We start from the raw sequence: 6,734 nt of genomic DNA, 5'->3' as shown, positions 1-6,734 counted from the left end.
CTTCAGTTTGGTTCTGTTGGGCTTTCTCTGGGATGAGCTCAGCTTGCATTCGGACATGTGCCTTGGACATGGCAGCCTTACCTGGTGAGTTTCTGCAGTAGGAGTCAGCTTTAACTTTTTTCCCATAGGAAACTATGAGTTGCTGGGGGCACCTTGTTCAGGGCCCCACAGAATTGGCCCTTGGGGTCCAATCTTCCTGAAACTTGGGAGGTCACTAGAGGACAGTTAGGAATAGGTCCCATGAAAATTTGGTGGTGTTTGCATGAAAAATGCCACCCTTGGGTGGGGCGTCGCGAGCGTTCATGCCGGATGCTTGAAGACCGGGCTCCCAACTCCAACCCACCCACCCCCATCACTTTTAAAAGCCTCACAGCCATTCCTTTTTAAATTCAGCAATGGGGAAGACTGGGGGAAACAAAAATAAAGATGCAGAACCCCACCCCACCCCCCATCTGTAAAAGCTTTATTTTCTGGCTGGAGAGCCCAGAAGTAGTGCCAGCACGGAGCAACGCTGACTACCCAAGATGGCCGGCACCAGCAAAGCAGAGTCAGGCGAGGAAGACGCACAGGTATTGGAACTTGAGATTAATCGTAAAATTGATCAGTTAGAAGACAAAATAGCCACCAGAATAGAGAAACTCTTAAAACCTATGAATGAACAGTTGAAAGAAATAAAGGACACATTGCGGCGAATAGCTCAAACTGCTGAAACAGCCTTAGAATTAGGCTTGAGTCTCCAGGAGGAGACACACAACCTGCAGACCAATGAGAACTGGCTTAAAAGCAAAAATATGGACCTGGGAAACAAAAGATAATAACCTCAAATTTAGAGGTTTTGCTGAGTCAGATGAAGGCAATCTGATCTAGCAGCCTTCCTTGCAGGGTGGTTGGCGCAAGAATTACATCTAGAAGATGGCATAGTACCAGTCATAGAAAATGCCTACAGGCTAGGCTCACCCCGCAATTTAAAAAGCAAACTCAGTAGAGATATAGTAGTTAAATTTCTGAATTCATGCACTAAGGATAAAATACTACAAGAAGCAAGAAAGAGAGGTTTCTTTGCATTCCAAGATAAGAAAATCCAGGTTTTCCAAGACCTATGAAATGAAACCCTCTTACAAAGAATAGAACTTAAGCCTGTCACATCTTAAACTAAATATCAGATATAGGGTGGCTTCAACTAAACTGCAAGTAAAACATCAAGGTAGAATACTCCAAACAACTAATCTTGACTCTGGCTCACAACTCCTTCTGGAACTGAACTTGGCACCACAAGATGAAGACATCAAGACAACCAATGGAGGAAAAGACTGGAAACCTTCTACCCTAACAAAATGGAGCAAGAGTCCTGTAAAACAATCTTCCTGAAAAAGACAGTGTTGACCTGAAGGCTCTCTGTGTGTCTGAGCATGATCAGGAAGATCAAAAATGCTTTAAACTGCAATCAAAACTAATTCTTTTTCATCCTTTTTACTCCTTCTATCATGCTCTTTTTATCATCTTCCTCTTCTGTCTCTTCTCTTTTATTAACCTTTATCATTCTAAATCTTATTGTCCACCGATTGGGGTGGGAGGGAGTAGTCTAGTGTTCGTATAAGTTCCCAGTTTTACAGGGTCCTCCAGAGTAAGGGAGAATTTTAATTCCCATTTTTTTCCACGGATCAATAGGTTCCATGCATCTGGAGAGGTCACTCCTTTGGTAAAGGAGTTAGTTATAATGCAGTTACATTTAATACTTGTGGTTAGTGGGGGGGGGGGTATTTTTAAGGGCAGTAGCACAAACTTTATAGCCATGGAAGAAAACTTTGGGGACTGATGCTGTAAGTCAAACAACAAAAGAGGTACTCTCAGTCTATTTGTTTATTAATATAATTTTAGCTTTAGTTGGCAAAATGAGTGGGATTGTAAGTTATGACTGATAAGATCAAAGTAATTACTCTAAATTGTAGGGGTCTGAATAACCCTATCAAGCTTAAGTGCATTACAACAGCATTAATTAAACAAAGGCCGGATATACTGTCCCTGCAAGAAACTCATTATAGAAAAGTGATGCCTCAAATGCTAAAATCAAACAGGCTTTCTGCTTATTTTCAAGCCCCTGGCTTATCCAAAGCCAGAGGTGTAGCAATTTTATTTTCTAAGAATAGTAGATTTCAATATGTTGATTCAAAAATAGACCCCTAGGGGCCGTTACATTTTTGTTAAAGGTATTCTTGAAGAAACCATGATAACTCTGGCCTCTATATGTGCACCAAATGACAAACAATTAGATTTTCTTTATGAAACCATCTCTAATTTGTGCATGTTTGCAGATGGTGAGATATTGATTGGTGGGGATTTTAACTGCATAGCTGATTTAAAACTAGACAGATCATGCGGTAATAAGGCACGCAAATCAGGTAAAGTGCAATTTTCAAAACTTAACCTTTTATTTGATACAAGTATTGCAATCTCATAGTTCCAATACTTACAACTTAAACATTTGCTGAAGGGACCTTTATTTAAAACCTTATCAAAACCTATATTAACTGATTTTGAATATTTGCTCATACACTTTCAATCACAACGTAAAGGCTTAATAGCAAGAATCTATAATATTTAAACTTAAAGGAAAGTCACATCCCTCCAAAATATCAATCTAAACAGAACAGGGATTGCAATATTACCTTGTTGGAGACCCAATGGGACACAATTTGGTCAGGAAAGACTCTACAGTCCAAAGCAATCAATATTAAAATGACATCTTTTAAATTAATGGCAAGATGGTACATGACACCCCTTCAACTTCACCATATCAACACGAAAATACTCCCACTTTGTTGGAAGCAATGTGGTTTAGTTGGAGACTATATTCACTGATGGTGGATGTGTCCCAAAGTCCAACTATACTGGGATCTGATTATAGCAACAACAAAAAAAATTAAACCTGAGTATGCAGTCCCGAAACATCCTGAAACAATCCTCCTAAGCCTTTGGGAAGACCCCACGATACCAACCATCAGGAAAAACTTGATTTTCACAATGCTTGCAGAGGCAAAAATGCTCCTAGCAACAGCCCGGAAACAAGAAAAGTTGCCATCCATATCAAATTGGAACAAAAAACTATGGGACATTTTTATCATGGATAAAATAGCTGACCACCTCCAATCCGTTGATAACCCGCAATACCAATCATTATTTTTAAGCAGTGGTTACCGTTCTTAAATTATATAAGCAAGGATAAGCAGTCATATATCTCTGATCCACAGGGCTTTTTCCTGGGAAAAGAGGTAGTGAAACTCAGTGGGTTGCCCTCGGAGAAAATGGTCACATGGCTGGTGGCCCCGCCCCCTGATCTCCAGACAGAGGGGAGCTTAGATTAATCTAAACTCCCCTCTGTCTGAAGATCAGGGCGGGGCCACCAGCCATGTGACCATTTTCAAGAGGTTCCGGAACTCCATTCCACTGCATTCCAGCTGAAAAAAGCCCTGCTGATCCATATATTCATAGTTTTATTGGTGTAATCTGAATAAATATATTATGTTTTGTAAAGTTATGGTTAGACTAGTAGTCATGTAATTTGCTAACTCTTCCTGGGCATATTTAATCTTTTCATGTTGTAAATAGTTCATTGTTTATTGTATACTGTTGTTTAAAGTTTTGAAGAAAAAAGTTATAAAAATAAATTTAAAATAATGTCACCCCCAGCCCCCTGGATACACCCCCCCGATATTTTTCACCATATGGAATAATGGCAAGTGGGTGAGAGCACCTTCTTTGGGGGCCATAAAATTGGACCCTGGGGTCCAATCTTCATGACACTTGGGACATCTTTAGAGGAGAATCAGAAAAATCCCCCATCGTGATTTTCCCATGGAAAATAATGGCTAAATTTTTCAGAATTCTGATTTTTTTCAGATTTGTTAAAAAAATATGGATGTACTGCATTGGGGGGGGGGAACCATCCAGAAACCTTTCAGACAGCACTGTGATGTATCTGTAAGGATTGCTACAAGAGCCAGGAACGTTATTCAAGTGACCATTTTTGAACAGCGCTTCTCAATGAGATGTTAGGCTTTTGAGAGTAATAATTCCCCTAGCTAGTTCTGTAGCAACAAAATAAAGCAAGAATCCAGGGGCACCTTCAAGACAAAATTTATTCTAGCATCAGCTTTCAGAGCTCATTTCATCAGCTGCATGCTCAGATGGTCTTCATGCATTTGATGAAGTCAATTCAGACTCATCAAAGGTGATTTGTTTCTGAAATGCCACTGAACTCCTGTTTTATTTTACTAGGCTTTTGAATACTAATTTGCTTGTCTTTGTACTGCTTGCCAAGGTACTGCAATGCAATGCAGGCACAAGCAATCTCTGATGTCAATGACACATGTTTTTGTAGGCACCTCAAAATTAAATTTATTCCCATGAGACTTGTGTTTGCAAGTGCATGTAGTATATACGTTCCTATGCCAAGACTGGTCACAGTTTCTGAGTGTGTGTGCCACCAAATGTATTTGCAACTATGTGGCATCCTGTAATTTTCCACTTGCCACAGGTTATGCATTGCAATAGAAATTAGGAACTGCAAGAAAAAAATACATCTCCACGGAGAACAAATAAACAGGTCTTTATGGATTTATATACTCCTAACCTGAATAGCCCAGGTGAACTTGATCTTGTCAGATCTCAGAAGCTAAGCAGGGTTGGTCTTGGTTAGTAACTGGATGGGAGATCTCCAACAAAGACCAGGGTTGCAGACGCAGGCGATGGCAAACCACCTCTGGTAGTCTCTTGCCATGAAAACCCCACCAGGGGTTGCCATAAGTCAGCTATGACTTGAGGGCACTCTCCACAAAGGGCACTTTATACAAGTTTTGGTTTGCTTTCCTTTTTATGACTTCAGATGTCTTTCCAGCAATGAAGTCAGCACTAAGAAAGGGCTAATTAACCCCTTTGAGTCTGTAGTAGATAGACTTGTCTATTGAGAAACCTTGCAAATGTTGTAGGATCACTGGCACATTTTGCAACTGCAAAGAAAAGAATTTTGCATTCTTTTCTTTCACGATCATTTACAGGAAAAAGAGAACACAGTAATGAATTACCAACTCCTAAAGCAGGAAGGAATTTGCTAGCTCAGTTACATAAAACTGGGTACTGGTGACTCATGTAGTTCAAGGACTAGCCAGTCAAACATATGCTCTGTCTAAAGTTCCCCAAACACTAGCAAATCTTCACTCTGGTAGTCGGCAGCTGGGGCCTTGTTAGTTTCATTTAATGCTTCTCAAAGCATGAGAATAAACAAACCTCCCTTGGGAGGGTCAGGCAATTGCTAACAACCTTGAGGCTTCTTCCTGGTCTTTGCATGGTAAAGGTTACAGCAAAGGCTTAGCTGTACATAGGAAGAAGCCCAGTGTGCTCTGGAAAGCACGTTCACCATTCTGCTGTAACACACTCCTCTTCAGGATTAAGCTGGGATGTCAGATTTTGCTCAGTTAGGACTGTGCACGAGTTGGCATGGTTTATTTTTACTATTACGTATTTATTTTGTTTTCCATTTCAATGGGAGATGTATCCAGATGTGACACCACCCCTCCCCCCATTCAACTGGGAAGACATTCTCAGAGATTGGACCCACCACCCAAGTCCTTGTCCCTGTCAAATTTCAGGGAGACCGGAGAAAGTGCCCCATTGACATGCCTTTTAAAAATTCTTGCATACAGAACGAGAATAGTAAAGGTGCTTGGCAATCCAGGAAGGCAAGCATTTGTGCACAGTGATATATACGTTAGGGGGAGAGGAAGCTGATTGCCATTCACACATAAATAAACCGAGGGTCGTTTTAAATAAAACAGAGCATAAGCAAGGAGAACTAAATCCTGTCCCCTCATCTGCATCTTCCCAGGTTGCACTCCAATGCTAAAAGTTGTCCAGCGTTGATCCTGGAAAGTAGCTGGGCTTGGAAAACAAATGAGGTAAGATGGGAGAGGTAATAGGGCTCAGGTCTCCCTCATGTACATATTGTTTAAAAAGAGGCCCCCTCCCGTGTTTTAGCACTAACAGGCCACTTGCTCCTACCTCCCAATCTGGTTTGGTCCTTAGTTTAATTTGCTAAGAAAAGCTGTCTTTTCTCTCTATTTGATGCAATAGTAGCTGGAGTAGGTGATTTCTTTTCAAGGAAATAATAGAGTGGGGAGGGTTAACTCCTCCCATATTTACTGCCGCACACATACAGAGCTGCCTTTATAGAAACATTCGAGATACATCGGTCTTGCTATGCCAGCCCATACCTCTGTAACTTTCAGGCTTGACTGCTGCGGTGTGCTCTACATGGGGCTCCCTTTAAAGGCAATTGAACTCTTTGTTATCTGGTGACAGACTGCAGGCCCATATATACTACAGGCCTATATTGTACTGATTTCACTGGTTGATTCCTTCTAGATTTAATTCAAGATACTGGTTTAAAGGGTTAAACCTCCTAACAGCCAGTGACTGATGTATCTGAAAGATTGTCATTCCGATATGGTCATGTCAATTGAGGTTAGGAAGAAACCCTGTTCCATCTGTCCATGAGGTTTGATAAGCAGGTGCAAGAATCAGGGAACTTTCTCCTTGGAACCCCTTCACCTGAGGATGTATAGGAAGCTACAGTGCTCTTGATGCCTCTAAAGATCTGCAAGTAATTTTTATTTAGCCTGGCGCTAGCAAGAAGGGGTTGCTGTTGAGATCTGGGTGGAATTTTTTTATGATGTGACATT

This window comes from Eublepharis macularius, chromosome 9 (assembly GCF_028583425.1).
Source record: "Eublepharis macularius isolate TG4126 chromosome 9, MPM_Emac_v1.0, whole genome shotgun sequence".
In the NCBI taxonomy this organism is placed as follows: domain Eukaryota; kingdom Metazoa; phylum Chordata; class Lepidosauria; order Squamata; family Eublepharidae; genus Eublepharis; species Eublepharis macularius.
Note: the sequence above shows the minus strand (reverse complement) of the source record.